The following is an 18195-nucleotide window of genomic DNA, read 5'->3' on the forward strand; positions in this document are numbered from 1 at the left end:
ACTGACTTACAATTTAACTTTTATTATTTTGTTCATTTAAAAGATGGGTGGACATAACAAAAATTGTTTAAAATCAATATCAAAAACAATGTGCTACTCTTATGAAGTGTCTTATTTATTTACCCAATTTGGCCTTGTGTAATGTATAATGTATTGGAGACACTTAATTTATATGCTGTCTGGGTAACCGCTATGTTTGCTATATTAGCTGAAATCATAGATTTAGATTTTGACCATTATCAAAAGACCCTATTTTGGGTTGATATCTATTGGTCAAATGACTTGTGTATTTTCAAATTTGTGTTATTCTCGATCAGGCAATTGATAGTATTGCTTAAAATATTTCACCTGTTATATCCGCAAACTTTTCCATCAATTGCAGGATATGTTGTATTGTATGGAATTGTACTCGAGTCACTAGCTCAATATTGTGCTTTAACTAAATTCTTATACTTAGCTTAAATCCTTTTGCCATGTTTCATGTGTATATATATAGGGTTAACATTGTTTATTAACTCTGTGTTTGATTGTTCTCACTGGATAGTCATATATCCTTGGTTGTATATTTTTCTGATTCCACAAGTGGTTATTGTATCAATATATCTATATTGTAACATTGATTGTATACTATTGTTGGTTTATTATTCCTTCCTAATAGTTAAATGTTACAACTTGTGTATATATTATTGTCAGTTGCTTTATTAAATCTCATAACCTTTTGTGTTAGGTGATTAACGTTGGAATATTGCGTTAATACCACAGCTGACTAATGTTAAATGCTGTATATTATGTGTTCATAGACTTAATTTATCACAGGTCATAGAGTATTAAGTGTTATATGGTAATCAATTTACGTTTTCTGTCACTTGTATGGTAATCGATTTTCTATCACAGATTTTTGTGCATTAAGTATTATATGGTAATCGATTTACAACTAAACTTTACTTCATATTCATACAGTTTATCTACCATATAGTATTGGTAATGTTGTACATTTAGGTTGGAACTTTAACACTCAGCAATGTCCATCTGAAACGTTTTTAAAATGGTATTTTGTCGAAAGCTAAACCTAAGAAGCTCATATTCTGTTTATAAGTCCTGCATTTTGACAGCTTTTTACAGCTAGGCAGCACTAGTTCATGTGTGCCTAATAGATTACATTGTGCTCACTCCCATGGAGTTACCTAGGAGTCAGCACTGATTGGCTTAAATGCAAGTCTGCCAAGAGAACTGAAATAGGGGGGGGGGCAGTCTGCAGAGGCTTAGATACAAGGTAATCACAGAGGTAAAAAGTATATTAATATAACTGTGTTGGTTATGCAAAACTGGGGAATGAGTAATAAAGGGATTGTCTATCTTTTTAAATCATATTTCTGGAGTAGACAGTCCCTTTAAGAAGGCACATTTTTGCTTGAGATTTGTTTATCTCACTATGCAGGGCTCTGAATGTGAAGGAGCAACACCGACATTACAATATAAGGCTCAAAGAAAATAAATTTAAAAAGCTTTTGCGTTATTTCTCTCTATGTTGGCAAAGTTTTGATCATAAACTCCATAGGGGCTGATTTATCATGGCCCAAATGGGGCCGTATACCCCTGTTTCCGCGCCTTCAGGCTCATGGGAAACAGGAGTTAAGAAGCAGCGGTCTTTAGACCGCTGCTCCTTAACTCGTCCGCTGCCTCTAAGGCTGCGGACATCAATCTGCCCAATCGCATACGATCGGGTTGATTAACACCCCTGCTAGCAGCCGATTAGCCACGAATCTTTAAGGGGCGGCATTACACAAGCAGTTTACCAGACCTGCTTGTGCAATGATAAATTCCGACAGCATATGTCATCCAAGATGGCATCCCTCGAATTCCGATTGGCTGATAGGATCCCGATGATGGACTTACGAATTCAGCCGATGATGGATTTCTTCAGCCGCCGCTTAGATCCAGACTTCAGCCCGAGGATGGACGTCACTCTTCAGCCCCCCGCTTGGGCTTGGATCAAGACATCGGAGGCTCTTCTGGACAGATCGGGACCCGGTGAGGTGAAGACAAGGTAGGGAGATCTTCAGGGGCTTAGTGTTAGGTTTATTTAAGGGGGGGTTGGGTTAGATTAGGGGTATGTGGGTGGTGGGTTGTAATGTTGGGGGGGGTATTGTATGTGTTTTTTTTACAGGCAAAAGAGCTGAATTCTTTGGGGCATGCCCCGCAAAGGGCCCTGTTCAGGGCTGGTAAGGTAAAAGAGCTTTGAACTTTTTTAATTTAGAATAGGGTAGGGCATTTTTTATTTTGGGGGGCTTTGTTATTTTATTAGGGGGCTTAGAGTAGGTGTAATTAGTTTAAAATTGTTGTAATATTTTTCTAATGTTTGTAAATATTTTTTTATTTTTTGTAACTTAGTTCTTTTTTATTTTTTGTACTTTAGTTAGTTTATTTAATTGTAGTTATTTGTAGATATTTTATTTAAATAATTTATTGATAGTGTAGTGTTAGGTTTAATTGTAGATAATTGTAGGTATTGTATTTAATTAATTTATTGATAGTGTAGTGTTAGGTTTAATTGTAACTTAGGTTAGGATTTATTTTACAGGTAATTTTGTAATTATTTTAACTATTTTAGCTATTAAATAGTTCTTAACTATTTAATAGCTATTGTACCTGGTTAAAATAAATACAAAGTTACCTGTAAAATAAATATAAATCCTAAAATAGCTATAATATAATTATAATTTATATTGTAGCTATATTAGGATTTATTTTACAGGTAAGTATTTAGCTTTAAATAGGAATAAGTTATTTAATAAGAGTTAATTTTTTTCGTTAGATAAAAATTATATTTAACTTAGGGGGGTGTTAGTGTTAGGGTTAGACTTAGCTTTAGGGGTTAATACATTTATTAGAATAGCGGTGAGCTCCAGTCGGCAGATTAGGGGTTAATGTTTGAAGTTAGGTGTCGGCGATGTTAGGGAGGGCAGATTAGGGGTTAATACTATTTATTATAGGGTTAGTGAGGCGGATTAGGGGTTAATAACTGTATTATAATAGCGGTGCGGTCCGCTCGGCAGATTAGGGGTTAATAAGTGTAGGCAGGTGGAGGCGACGTTGTGGGGGGCAGATTAGGGGTTAATAAATATAATATAGGGGTCGGTGGTGTTAGGGGCAGCAGATTAGGGTTACATAGGGATAATGTAAGTAGCGGCGGTTTACGGAGCGGCAGATTAGGGGTTAAAAAAATATGCAGGGGTCAGCGATAGCGGGGGTGGCAGAATAGGGGTTAATAAGTGTAAGGTTAGGGGTGTTTAGACTCGGGGTACATGTTAGAGTGTTAGGTGCAGACATAGGAAGTGTTTCCCCATAGACAACAATGGGGCTGCGTTAGGAGCTGAACGCGGCTTTTTTGCAGTTGTTAGGTTTTTTTCAGCTCAAACAGCCCCATTGTTTTCTATGGGGGAATCGTGCACGAGCACGTTTTTGAAGCTGGCCGCGTCTGTAAGCACTGCTGGTATCAAGAGTTGAAGTTGCGTTAAATATGCTCTACGCTCCTTTTTTGGAGCCTAACGCAGCCATTCTGTGAACTCTCAATACCAGCGGTATTTAAAAGGTGCAGCCAGAAAAAAGCCAGCGTTAGCTACGCACCCCTTTGGCCGCAGAGCTCTAAATCTAGGCGTTAGTCAACAGTAATTCCATGTACCCATATACCATCTACACCCATCCATGTATCTTGTTGCAAAAAAAAAAAAAAACAGCTAGATAATCTTTTTTTAAAAAAGATGTTTTTTAATATTTTCTAGGGAGGTTTATATATATACTATATCACTTTAAAGTAAATAATTATTGGTAACTTCCCTTTAAAGGGACACTGAACCCAAATTTTTTCTTTTGTAATTCAGAAAGATCATGCAATTTTAAGCAACTTTCTAATTTACTCCTATTATCAATTTTTCTTTGTTCTCTTGCTATCATTATTTGAAAAAGAAGGCATCTAAGCTTTTTTTGTTTTAGTACTCTGGACAGTACTTTTTTATTGGTGGATGAATTTATCCACCAATCAGCAAGGACAACCCAGGTTGTTCACCAAAAATGGGCCGGCATCTAAACTTACATTCTTGCATTTCAAATAAAGATACCAAGAGAATGAAGACAATTTGATAATAGGAGTAAATTAGAAAGGTGCTTAAAATTTCATGCTCAATCTGAATCACGAAAGAAAATTTTTGGGTACAGTGTCCCTTTAATTAAAGGCTGAATTAACAATAAGTTGGGCACTGACTCTCAAAATGATATTGCCTTGTAAATGAAAAGTAGCATTTGTTTAACATGCTAATATTTACTTTAGACAGGGACCGTGCATTGTGTATATAAGTCTACATTGATATTAATATTGTTGGAACATTTTAATTTTATTTACATGTCACTAGAGAACAATCCTGCAGACGCCAATGTTTTCTACATCTTAAATTATTGCCCACATATTCTTTGTGTGATTTTAAAATATATATGTGGCACCCTTCATGCATCCTTTATATTCTTGTTTTTACATTAATACAATACAGAGATTCACTGATTTATTCATAGGGTGCTTGTAGCTTACATAATACATTACACTAATTTATTCTTTAGATTCTTGTGACTGCATTATATGAAACTTAAAATAATTCAACCTAAAATGTATCTATAAACAATTTAGTTCACAAAATCATTTCAGTAGACCTCCAACATGCTGATTCTTGCAAGATTGTCATGGGTTAGGGGGTGGGCAGACTTCCCAACTGTCCCTATTTAAGAGGTACAGTCCCTAATTCTGAGCTCTGTCCCTCTGAGACAGCCATATGTCCAAATTTTCAGAATATCCCTTAGCCCCACCCACAGAGCACCCAAACATGACCACAAACCGCTCAGGCACATCTATTGACCACAATCCCACCCACTATCCTCTCTCCCAACATGGCCCCTTCCACAAAATCATATCCAGTCCCCACCAACCTCATGTATCCCTGATAATGAGCCACAAATGTTGGGAAGTATGGGTGGGGTATTCCAGCAAGGGTCAATGACCTGAACTTCAGGCATTGTACTAGCTCCACCCAGGAAACACTCAGACTATGCATGGCTCCGCCCATGACACAACTGACAATGTTCATGACACTCATGTGGCCATGGCCCTCATGTCATAGTCCTTACCACAAAGGCCCTAGCCTCACTGTCCTGGAAAGCCTCTGGGAAATGTTGTGAAGGTATGTTTCAGAACAATTTGTCATCTTTCAGCTACATTTTTTAATAAATACTGCTTAAAGTCCCTAAAATTTAGAACAGTGTTTCCCAACTCCAGTCCTTTATTACCCTTAACAGGCCAGATGTTCATTATATCACAACTAGAGCACAGGTGAACAAAATCAGCTGATTATTTCACCTGTGTTCTAGCTAATGGGATAGCAAAGTCAAAATTAAACTTGCATGATTGGGATAACTTTTGGCTATCATTTGCCCTATGGTTTTGTTTGATATGTGCAAATTTGTAGTTGTAAAGAAGGTTGTATTTGTTTCAAAGTAAGGTGGGAATAAGCCCTTAGTAATGTGCAGAGAATTTTAAAAACATTGCATATGCATTGGCCAGGAATCGAACCCGGGCCTCCCGCGTGGCAGGCGAGAATTCTACTACTGAACCACCAATGCCTTATTTCTATTTTGCCGCTCTTTGCTGCTCCCTGCTAAAAGTATGTTAGACTTGTTTATAGTTTTATATGTGCAAATTCGGAGTTGTAAAGAAGGTTGTATTCGTTTTAAAAAATGGTGGGAATAAGCACTTCGTAATGTGCAGAGAATTTTTACAACACTGTATATGAATTGGCCGGGAATCGAACACGGGCCTCCCGCATGGCAGGCAAGAATTCTACCACTGAACCACCAATGCTATGCGTCTATTTTGCCGCTCTTTGTTGCTTCCGTCGAAAAGTATGTTATACTTGTAGAAAATTTTTACTAATTGACCTGGAAATCATTAGCAAAGTTCCCAAGGTAGTTCCCCGGCTAGCTCAGTCGGTAGAGCATGAGTCTTTTGACCGCTGCTTCATAACTGCTGTTTCCGGCAAGCTCGCGTGGAAACAGGGGCATCAAGCTCCATTCAGAGCTTGATAAATTGTCCCCAATGTGTTTACTTTCAACTTGTAATACACACACAAGTTAACGCGGTCACAAAATTGCAATATCCCAATGATAATTCACCACTAGTAACCTAGCCCTATGTAAGGTAAAATAAAGCTAAATTTGACTGTAATATATGTAAAGTATATTTATGATAAGTCTGAACAAATTATATCAAGAAACCTACAACAATGCATTTCAAAAAGGGGTGTTTATTTAGTGAAGTATTTTATAGTCTATTGTTAAACATGCATATTCATTAGGTGAGTGTTTTTGATCTGACAAAATGTGCACCTGCTTATACTGTATCTTACATCCTGTTTCTACAATGCTACATCCTTCTGAAATATATATATATATATATATATATATATATATATATATATATATATATATATATATATATATATAACTATATATATATCATGTCTGTATAGTAACTGAACTTAAAGGGATAGTAATTTAAAATATATTGTATATTGCAGTGTGTGTGTGACTGTATATATATATATATGTGTGTGTATGTATATATATATATATATATATATATATATATATATATATATATATACATACAGTATATATATATATATATATATATATATATATATATATATATATATATATATATATATATATACACACACAGTATATATGTGTGTGTGTGTGTGTGTGTGTGTCACATTTTATGTTAAAGGGATATTAAATAGTATTAGATTGTAATATAAAGTTTTTATGTGTAGTTAAAAAAAATACTTTGCAATATACTTTCAATATTTATTTTGTTCCCCTGTGATTTAACTCTGAAAATTGTTGGTTTTCTAAATTCCACTGAGTTTCTATAACAGACAATTGGGGACAGATATAAGACCATTATTAATAAAAGATAAACACTTTTGTTCCACACAGCCCTGACACAAAGTAATTATTTAGCAGTCTCTATATGGCCTTGTTTGCACCGTCTTTTTACTGCCTTTTTCATATCTTTTCTTAATTACCTTCAGCAAGAAAGATAAGGGGAAACTTACATTTCAACATGGCAGCTCACATTACTTTATAGAAACTGAAGCACTTTATGAAAACGAATCATGTACATATTTAAACAAAAAATATAATTGTAAAACATAAATCTACATATTATTCTAAGGCTAATCTTTGCTTTGAAATTATCATTATGACTAGCATGTATTTACTATTTAATATCCATTTTAATGTCTCTCTCTTTAAAGCGTTCCATATTGCCGCTTTAAAAGTGGATCCAACTGAAATTTATGTGTCAATAAACTTTTTAAAGAAACACTTTGAAAATCTTCCATTATAAGAACCCTGCCATATTTATTTTTACTTTTTTTAATGTGACAATATGACAAACCTATCTCTGCTCAGTACAGTATAAAGAACACAGTATGATAAATGTTGTAACTATAAAGTTCATTTTAATTATAAAAGAAACAAACAAAATCTCTGATGCAAAAAAATATATAATAGAAAAATGGAAGAAAAAATAAAATAATTTCATTGAAGGAAACCACACCTATGTATATTTAAAGATCACGTAGTTGCTAGATAAGATAACAAGTAATCAGATAATTTCCTTGTTTAGATTAATAAGTATTTAGCAATCATTCTACTATCACTACCTTTTTAAACCTCATCTGTGCATTAAAGGGACAGTCTAGTATAAACTAAACTTTCATTATTCAGATAGGACTTTTAATTTTAATCAACTTTCCCTCTTGGTGAGGGTGAGCGTGAGAGAGAGAGAGAGAGAGAGAGAGAGAGAGAGAGGGTGAGAGAGAGAGAGAGAGAGAGAGAAAGAGAGAGAGTGGGTGAGAGAGAGAGAGAGAGAGAGTGAGAGAGAGAGAGAGTGAGAGAGAGAGAGAGAGAGAGAGAGAGAGAGAGAGAGAGAGAGAGAGAAATCCTTTATATAAAAGCTGTACATGATTAGCTCGAGAACAATATGGTTTATAAATGTAACTGATATAGTATTCAGTATTTCTCCCAGAGTGTACATAGCTGTACATACTGTTGGTCCTTTTTGAAAGCTTTACTATGTGATGCGTTTCCCACTGTGAGGCCGTAGGGGTCTTCGGCTGTTTGATCTTCCAGTGGTGAGGTAGAGCTGCAGAGATATCAGTTGTGACCTCGTCAGGCAGTAGAGTTATCTCTATGGCTCCATTAGGAGTAGTTTGTGCTGGAGGTATAGGGGAATATATATTCATATATTCATATCCCAATATTTATTTATTAAAGCTCATATATACTGTATACATGCATAAGATATGTCAGCAATTAAGCCCTGCACTGCAAACAACCAGCATGTAAAGTAAATTGTTTATAATATTGAAACTGGCATTTGAAGTGTTTTGCAGTCCAGTGACATACTATTTGAAAATTCTATTTTCAGTATTATTTATATTTTTTGTTTCTCTTCTGCTGAGAGCAATTACAGACAGATATAAATGAGAAATTTCACTGACCAAACAATTGTTGTATACAATGAGGCAGGATAAGGCTTGATCAGGGCGGGAATAAATAAGCAAGGTGAAAGTATTATGATATACATCCAGCTGGTTTGGCATCTACTTTTTATTTTCTAAATGGTTTTGCTATAGTTCACAAAAATTACTTTATGTGCATAACCGCCAAAATAAAACCTGTTTTGCAGGAAGTTTTTCAACTATTTAGTGTCTTTTAAAGTGTATCTTTATATTTGAGGGACCAAAAATGCTAGTAATTCAATTAAAGGGACACTGAACCCCCCAAAAAATATTTCATGATTCAGATAGAGCATGCACTTTTAAGCAACGTTCTACTTTACTCCTATTAAAAAAATTTCTTCGTTCTCTTGCTTTCTTTATTTGAAAAAGAAGGTATCTAAGCTATTTTTTGGTTCAGACCTCTGGACAGCCCTTTTTTTGGTGGATGAATTTATCCACCAATTAGCAAGAACAACCCAGGTTGTTCACCAAAAATAGGCCTGCATCTAAACTTGCATTCTTGCATTTCAAATAAAGATACCAAGAGAATGAAGAAAATTTGATAATAGGAGTAAATTAGAAAGTTGCTTCAAATGTCATGCTCTATCTAAATCACAAAAGAAAAAATTTGGGTTCAGTGTCCCTTTAACTGAAACAAATGGATATCTACATATAAACAGACTGCAGATTTGTCAATTAGAAGATGGGCGACCAATTAAAAATAACTGGTGGACCATATTGTGTTCTCTGTGCATTAGGTTAATAAAACTATATTTAATACTACCCATTTTATACTACTGTAAACATTTTTTAATTTTTTTTTGTTTTAGAAAAAAAATACTATCACTAATATAAAGTATCAAGGTGTAAAAAAAGAAAAATGTTGACCTTTTAAACCTATTAACTATGCCCATAGTCACAGCAGAGAACCTAGCGCAGCGAAGGGGGTAAGTCGTGCAGCGATGGGCAGCAAGCTTTAAATATATATGTATATGAATATATACATATATATTTTTGTTAATGTGTATATATACACCTATAACACATAAATATATATATGTATATAACCATATACATATATATTTTGAGTAATTACACAGTCCCCATAGAAAAAAACGGCAATGAAAAATGCCTTTACATTGCAGTCTAACACCACACATCTGCATGCTTTAAGCCCTTAAAACTTTTTCGTGCAGTTATATTAAAAAATAAATAAAAAAAATGCTATATATATTTTTTTTATTAAGGACCCTTACTTTGTATTTTGGGGGCAATTGGGGGACATTTGTTAAATAAAGTAGAGATCTGACCTCATTTTTGGAGTGCTAATTGTCACTTCTAATTGCTGGTTATTTATTGTTCGCCAATAAACAGGCAAATTTGTGCATTTACGGACGCATGATAAATTAGTGCTCCACTTGTAATCTAGCCCATAGTGTTTATGTATTTGTTTTTTATGATAATATATTCTGCACCAAAAAACTGTCTGGATAGTAAACAGTACATGCCAGGTGGCAGAGAGGAATTTTGGTCACATTATAACTATGTAAAAAGTGAAGTACAGGTTGAAAGGTGAGAAATGAAACTTCATTGTAGCTTAGATCCTGTTATATTTTTTGTGTCCTGTTGGAAAGTAGTGATGAACTTTTTTTTTTTTTACCACCTTAAAAAAGCATATCTAAATAAACTTCAACTGTTAGCTGTGTTTTTATTTATTTATTTTTAAAGGGAAGAGTAGGCTTAGTGGCAGTAATGCACTTCTGGGAGCTAGCTGAACACATTGGGCGAACCATTTACTAGAGGCATATGTGTGTATCCACCAATCAAAAGCAAGTTTGTTTATTTTATTTCCTTTGCTGTGGCCAATTAGGGTCAGATTGGATATACATGACCTCCCTGCCTAATCAAGCAATTATTGTCCAGCATGTAAGATGGCCACGGTTCTGAATTCCCCAGAATGCACTCTAGCCTCACTGAAAGTGGCAAACTAAAGTTTACAGATTTAAACTACAGGAGAAGCAGACACAAATTGCAAAAGTGCATTGAAACTAGGGTTGCCACCTCAGCTATGTTTTCCAGGACACTTATGAGTTACACATGCTGCAGGGTAAGCAGGGAGGAATATGCATTGTGCTGTTCATAAGCACTATTCATGTGATGTCTAGAGGCATAATTAAAGGGGCATTATACACTCATTTTTTCTTTGCATAAATGTTTTGTAGATGATCTATTTATATAGCCTATAAAGTTTTCTTTTTTTAAAAAATGTATAGTTTTGCTTATTTTTAAATAACATTGCTCTGATTTTCAGACTCCTAACCAAGCCCCAAGGTTTTATGTGAATACTGTCAGCTACCTTCTCCAGCTTGCTCCTGTTTGTGTAAAGGGTCTTTTCATATGCAAAAGAAGGGGGAGGGTCTTATTTCCCACGTGCAGTGGGCTTTCCAGCTACCTTTTCAACATAGCTAAACTGAGAGTTTCTAAGTAAGTCTTTATACCGTTTTATCATGGATTTTTATATCAGTATCTGTGCATCTTATTCTTTATAGTAGTGTCTATTACATGCAGTTATATGAAAATGAGTGTATACTGTCCCTTTAATGTTCCGCTCTGCTTAAACTGCAGCATGTGTAACTCAAAAGTGTCCAGGAAAACATGGCTGAGGTGACAACCCTAATTTACACTTTTTTTCACTAGGCATAATTAAGCATTTTAATGAAAATAATTTTGGACTTAAAGGGACATTCCAGCCAAAATAGGAATCCATATGGATGCATTTCAGCTTTGAATAAAAGCATTTTTGTAATATGTATTAAAAAAAATGTTCATAGTAAAAACTATAGCTGTTTCAAATGTGTATTTAAATATGCACTGTGCAGCAGCATTGTAAACACAGCACTTGCGCAGAGAGCCTAAGGTGCTTGTATCTGGTAATGACTCAATGAGCAGCTGCCGTATTTAAATGCTGGTGCACTGAGAATATCTAGCTATGCCTCACATGCACGTGCAGAGAAAAATGTTAACACTAAAACAGTGATGACTTTTACTAGAAGCATTGTTGCCAATACATGTATATTACAAGTATGTTTCTTTTCAAAGATTTAATTCATCTATATGCATTTCATTTTTGACCGGAATGTCCCTTTAATGTCTTTTTAGGCATCATCCTACTAGTGCCCTTTAGGAGCACTAGTCCTACTAGGGCCTTAGGAGGTTATCAAAATCATTGAACTAAACTATCCTTCTGAACTTAAAGAGACACTAAAATCAAAACTTCATGAAACTGCTAATCTTGTATAATAAACAAGCAATAAAATGTACAAATATTTAGTTTCCTTGCATTGCCCCATTTAGGGTCAGATTACAAGTGGAGCGCAAAATATTGCTTTCTCGAGGGTAATAGCTGTGCTCCACGTAGTAATACCAGTAATACCACGGAAAATTAGACAAATTATCATTTGTCAAAGCAAAAATATAATTAATTGCATATCATGTGGCTATGAGAATTTTTACTATTAGGGATGGCAACTAGACATTTTGGCACTAGGGTTAAAGAGCACCTATGAATATTAGGAATGCTCATAAGGATTTAGAAATGGGCAAACAGTTAACTTGTTCTATGGCGATTTAGCACCTGGGTGCAACTTCTTTTTAGCCCAGTAATGCTTTTCACAGAGTAGAACTTTCCTGTAGTATATAATTCTGATCCTGCCTATTACGGTCAATCAAGCGCCAAAATACCAGGTAATTCCTTTCTGAACAAGGAACGCAGCAACCCCAGACAATCGTTTCGGCCTTCATTGGGCCTCGTCAGTGAGGTGTAGCCATATTCCTCTAAGCACACTGAGCAAGGAGTCCACATCTGGTTTCCCCTTTTTCCCTTAGGGAGACTAAATACACACATACAGAGCTAACTACAGTAGCTAAACACTTCTATTATCAACATAAAGGGAATGAAAGTCACCTAAAATGCCGGGGACTTGAGCACATCAATCCAGGCATTAGGGTTGGTGACCCAACTAATCTATTATTGCAGGCAGAAACAAAATGAATCTATTTTTTGAATAGCACACATCCCAGAGGTATGAATGAAAACAACAATTACTGGGTATTTCTATGATGAGGCATTTCTCAGAAAGCACAAAAGACATGCAATGCAAATAAATTATATGGGAACATTTTATATAAATCACCCATAGTGTGCGGATTCTACAGATCCACAATCATGAACATTTTTGGGAATTTAAACTTGCAGTAAATTTTGGGAGGGCTAAGCTATAAAGTGATAATTAGTGAAACTATAAAAGCCAAGCTACTGTGGATTTATTTTATAAGATAATATATCCGATAGAAATGAATGGAGGCAGTAGGTGCCACGCTGATTGGTGGGAGGCTTTTTCTAGCCATACAAACCTAAATAGGAACTGCAGCACCACACGCTATATGTACATTGAATATAATGGAAAAAGGAAGGCTCTATTACTATTGGTCGCCATGATGTACGTCTCGGCTGACTAATTTGAGAACTACCTTCAGAGAACCCGTTGAAATTTTTAAGGTGGGTTCTCATAAGCGGCGACCAATCGGAGACGAGCGTCTGCTTTCCGATTGGTCAGCGTTTTATTTAAATTTTCAGAATACACTATTAAAGTGAATGTAAATTTTAATGCTAAAGTGCCTGGTTTTTCAAACTTTGATTAAAAACAGGTGCACTTTAATTCATCAAAATTTACATTTCACTCCTGTTGTGAAAAAAAAACAAACTTACCTTTTAAACTTCACAGCAGCTCCAGCTTCCTCCACCCGTTTCAAAGCCTCATCCTGGGTCTAAAATGAGGCAACCAGCTTCCTCCAATCACAGCGTTGAATTAGACACTGATTCCCCCGGGGGGGGAAGCTGTGATTGGAGGATGACCTATCCATCATTTCTGACATCAGAAATGGCTTGTGAGACTGGAGGAAGCTGGAGCTGCTGTGAAGTTTAAAAGGGAAGTATTTTTTCACAACAGGAGTGAAATGTAAATTTTGATGAATTAAAGTGCCCCTGTTTTTAATCAAAGTTTTAAAAACCGGGCACTTTAGCATCAAAATTTACATTCACTTTAAGCAAGAAACTAGTTTGAAAAAAGGCCCATGCATGGGCCAAAACTCATCACCTACTATCATTTTGACCTTTTCGTCCTTCTTTTTGTCCTTTGGAGGTGTGAGTTGTGTCCCCAACGGACATCAACATTTCCTGCTATCGGCCGGGAAGTTGGGGGCACATATCTCGGACCTCCTTTGCGGTTTTGTTTTTTAGCCTTTCTAGTACTTCTCTGGACCTGGAACAGATTTTGGTCCAATTTCCTCAAGACTGGTCTGTATGCCCATATGTAGATTTCAATCTATATAAAATAAATGTTGTTTTAGGAATAGTTGCACCCATACCTCCTTTTCTGTTCTCCCCCGTTTTGTTTAGTATTACATTGGGAGCGGGTAGCCCCAGGTGGATCTAGTAATACATTTACCTGCCATTTCTAAAGTAAAAATAAAATTACCCTGTTAGAAAACTAGATAGTGCCACTGTTTATCTACCTTTTGTATGAGAATCGGTTAACGCAATTACAATATTTTGGTTGGCGTGCGCAAACGTTTCATTTTCAATTTACAATGTGCACGCAACCAAGGTGTACAAAAAAAGCGTACTTCTAGCATGCCACTTGTAATCTGCCCCTCTTTTGTGGAAAAGCAGCTACATATACTTAGGAGCCAGACCATTTCTAGGGCACTATATGACAGCAGTTTTGCAAGAATGTTATCCATTTGCAAGAGCACTAGATGGCAGCAGTTCTGCAAGAATGTTATCCATTTGCAAGAGCACTAGATGGCAGCAGTTCTGCAAGAATATTATCCATTTGCAAGAGCACTAGATGGCAGTAGTTCTGCAAGAATGTTATCCATTTGCAAGAGCACTAGATGGCAGCAGTTCTGCAAGAATATTATCCATTTGCAAGAGCACTAGATGGCAGTAGTTCTGCAAGAATGTTATCCATTTGCAAGAGCACTAGATGGCAGCAGTTCTGCAAGAATGTTATCCATTTGCAAGAGCACTAGATGGCAGCAGTTCTGCAAGAATGTTATCCATTTGCAAGAGCACTAGATGGCAGCAGTTCTGCAATATTATCCATTTGCAAGAGCACTAGATGGCAGCAGTTCTGCAAGAATGTTATCCATTTGCAAGAGCACTAGATGGCAGTAGTTCTGCAAGAATGTTATCCATTTGCAAGAGCACTAGATGGCAGCAGTTCTGCAAGAATGTTATCCATTTGCAAGAGCACTAGATGGCAGCAGTTCTGCAAGAATGTTATCCATTTGCAAGAGCACTAGATGGCAGTAGTTCTGCAAGAATGTTATCCATTTGCAAGAGCACTAGATGGCAGCAGTTCTGCAAGAATGTTATCCATTTGCAAGAGCACTAGATGGCAGCAGTTCTGCAAGAATGTTATCCATTTGCAAGAGCACTAGATGGCAGCAGTTCTGCAAGAATGGTATCCATTTGCAAGAGCACTAGATGGCAGCACTATTTCCTGTCATGTAGTGCTCCATATGCCTATCTAGGTAGCTCTTCAACACAGAATATCATGGGAACAAAGAAACCTTGTTTTTAAAAATGGTATGCTCTGTCTGAATCACAAAAGATCATTTTTGGGTTTCATATCCCTTTAAATTTACCTTTCAACATAGATAAATGAAGATTTGAGTTCAGAAGACAAAGTAAAGAATGAATGTATCTTATAGAGACACCTAAAAGTGAAACTGATCACCTAAACAGACTTAGAAGCAATAAAGTACCTATTTTATGAAGGTGTAATAGACACATGAAATAACCTGCCAGCAGAATACAATAATGCACTTTAGACAGAAATTGTATATTAATCTATTACAAGGGACATTGTACACTAGATTTTTCTTTGCATTGTAGATGATACATTTGTGTAGATGATACATTTATATAGCCCATCTGGGTGTGTTTTTGTAAACATTTATGGTTTTGCTTATACTGTACTTAAATATAATAATTGTGCTGATTTTCAGACTTCTGACCAATCCCCAAAGTTTTAGATGTATACTGATGTATACAGACTTCAGAGTGCTTCTTTTTTTTTATATAAAGGGTCTTTTCAGATGCAGGGGAGGGGGTAGTTTCTGCTCTCAGTCCCTTTCAGTGGGTGTACCGGGCTAATCTCATTAACAGTGTTAAATTGGGAGCTTCTAAGTAAGTTTTTAAAAGGTTTTATACTGGATTTTTATATCACTATCTGTGCATATTTTTCTTTATAGGAGTGTCTATTCTATGCAGTTAAATGGAAATTGGTGTATACTGCCCTTTTAAGAGCTTGTTTGTTTCAACACCCACCTCTTGTCATTTGGATTAGCCAATCCAGACTACTTACTACAGCTAGCCACTGACTATATGTTATCAATCTTACCATTTGTTATATTAAAATCTGAAAGTGCTTACAGTTGCTCTAAAGGGACATTCTGACCAAAATTTAAAAACTTAATTCTTTGAAAAGAAACACATTGCAATATACAAGTATTGTCAAAAATGCTTTTAGTAAAAGTTATCACTTTTTTAGTGTTAACATTTTTCTCTGCACGTGCATGCGAAGCATAGCTAGATATACTCAGTGCACAAACATTTAAATATGGCAGCTACTCAGAATGCCAGTGGGGCTTGTATCATGTCAGCAATTAACAAACTGAGTCATTACCAGATGGTACTAGCACCTTAGGCTCTTTGAATATGTGCTGAGTTTAAAATGCTGCCGCACGGTGCATACTTAAATACACTTTTGAAACAGCTATAACTTTTATTAGAAGCATTTTGCTAATACGTGTATATTGTAAAATGCTTCCATTCAAAACTGAAATGCATCCATGTGGATTCCAATTGTGTCTGGAATGTCCCTTTAAGCACAAGGTAGGTTATACTTACAGATCTTAGGCATAGCACCAAATAAAGTTAGTTATTAACAAGAAAAAAATTGAGTTTTTATTCTACAACAAATGTACTATTCTGACATACTAAACCTATTTTTTAATTCCACGATAAAGGGAACAAAATGGACAGGGATTTTTGGCAGGGATTTATAAGATTGTTGCTAGTCTAAGTTAAATATTTACAATTGTATTAAGTAGAACGACTTTATGGAATAAGTAAACTTCTGTGTACTAAGAAACTATTTTACATTTTAATACATTGGGAGTGTGCAGAAGCTTTATGTGGATTAAATGTCAATTGTCTCCTGGAGACTGTATTTAGCAAGTAGCACTACTGGTAATAGGGTGTGTGTATATATCAAGTAGTTATTGTTTATACCAACAACGCTTTTATTCAGCAGAAATACTGGTAATGCAAATCATTTTGTATTTTCAAATTAATTTTAGAGATAAAATGATACTATGCAAAATATAGAAATTTTAAAAATAAAAAGCTAAAACCATTAAAAGGGACAGTAAACTTGCAAAATGATGTTATATAATTCTGCATATAGTGCAAAATTATATAACATTTACTTAGCGGCAACTTTATAAATGAAAAGAATTTCCAGATTTTTTAATTCCAAAGTTGGACTTCGCTCCAGGCTCTACTGAGCGGGTCTTGTTTTTCCAAAGTGATTCGCGGGAGCACTGTCTAGTCACAGCGTGCTGATCGCGCCATTGAACTGTATGTAGCTCGCTCCCACTCTGTTCTTTTCAAGAGGTCTATCCCTGGACTGTTCTTGATTTGCAAAACCTCATATACTGTGCTAACAAAATAAGAGTAGTGATGTCCCGAACTGTTCGCCCGCGAACGGTTCACAGCAAGCATAGCTTGTTCGCGTTCGCGTTTGTGGGCGAACACATGGCGATGTTCGATCCACCCCTATGTGTCATCATTGAGGAAACTTTGACCCTATATGTCACAGCCGTCTGACACATTAGAGCCAATCAACATCAGACACTCCCTTACAGACCCTCCCAGCTACTCGGAATCCGCCATTTTAGACTCATAACGACTTTGATTTCTTAATGAGAGGACGTGTTGTGTTTTTGCTCCTGACATTAATAGGAAAAGCATAGCTAGGCTAGTGTATTTAGTGTCCACTACGGTCCAGAAGGACTCCACTCATCTCTGCTGCAAGCACAGCACCCCAAAAAGCCCTTTTTAGGGCTATATTTCGTGCTGTTTTTTTTTTTTTCATTTTTTTTTTATTAGCATTTGCCTGGCTTTCAGGCTGTGTGTTTAAGGCTCACAGCATATGCTGTGATTACTGCCACCACTGATATCTCCCTAACAACATTAATTTAAATTTAACTAACCAAAAATTTTAATTATTTTGCTAGTGTAATTTTTTTTATTTTCTATCAGGCCTGTGTCACACAGCATATACTCTGGTTCATTGCTCTGTGCCAGCCACCAGTGTTAATATCCGTTTATAACATTATTTTAAATTTAAAAAAAAATAAAAATATTTTGCTAGTGTAATCTAATTACATTTACTATCAGGCCTGTGTCTGTCAGGCTCACTCAGCATTAATATACCTCTTTTTTTTTTCA

General features: G+C 35.8%; 1 long non-coding RNA gene and 2 other non-coding genes across 3 annotated transcripts in view; 1 reads left to right on the plus strand and 2 right to left on the minus strand.

Annotated features, from left to right (window-relative positions):
• Positions 1 to 18195, plus strand: part of LOC128666378 (uncharacterized) — an 85879-nt gene that overhangs the window by 49656 nt on the left and 18028 nt on the right. The gene's annotated exons all lie outside the window — the stretch shown is intronic.
• Positions 5594 to 5664, minus strand: TRNAG-GCC (transfer RNA glycine (anticodon GCC)). The gene has a single exon. It is a non-coding gene; the product is annotated as a tRNA-Gly (tRNA).
• On the minus strand, positions 5832 to 5902 carry TRNAG-GCC (transfer RNA glycine (anticodon GCC)). The gene has a single exon. It is a non-coding gene; the product is annotated as a tRNA-Gly (tRNA).

Source organism: Bombina bombina, chromosome 7 (assembly GCF_027579735.1).
Source record: "Bombina bombina isolate aBomBom1 chromosome 7, aBomBom1.pri, whole genome shotgun sequence".
Taxonomy (NCBI): Eukaryota; Metazoa; Chordata; class Amphibia; order Anura; family Bombinatoridae; genus Bombina; species Bombina bombina.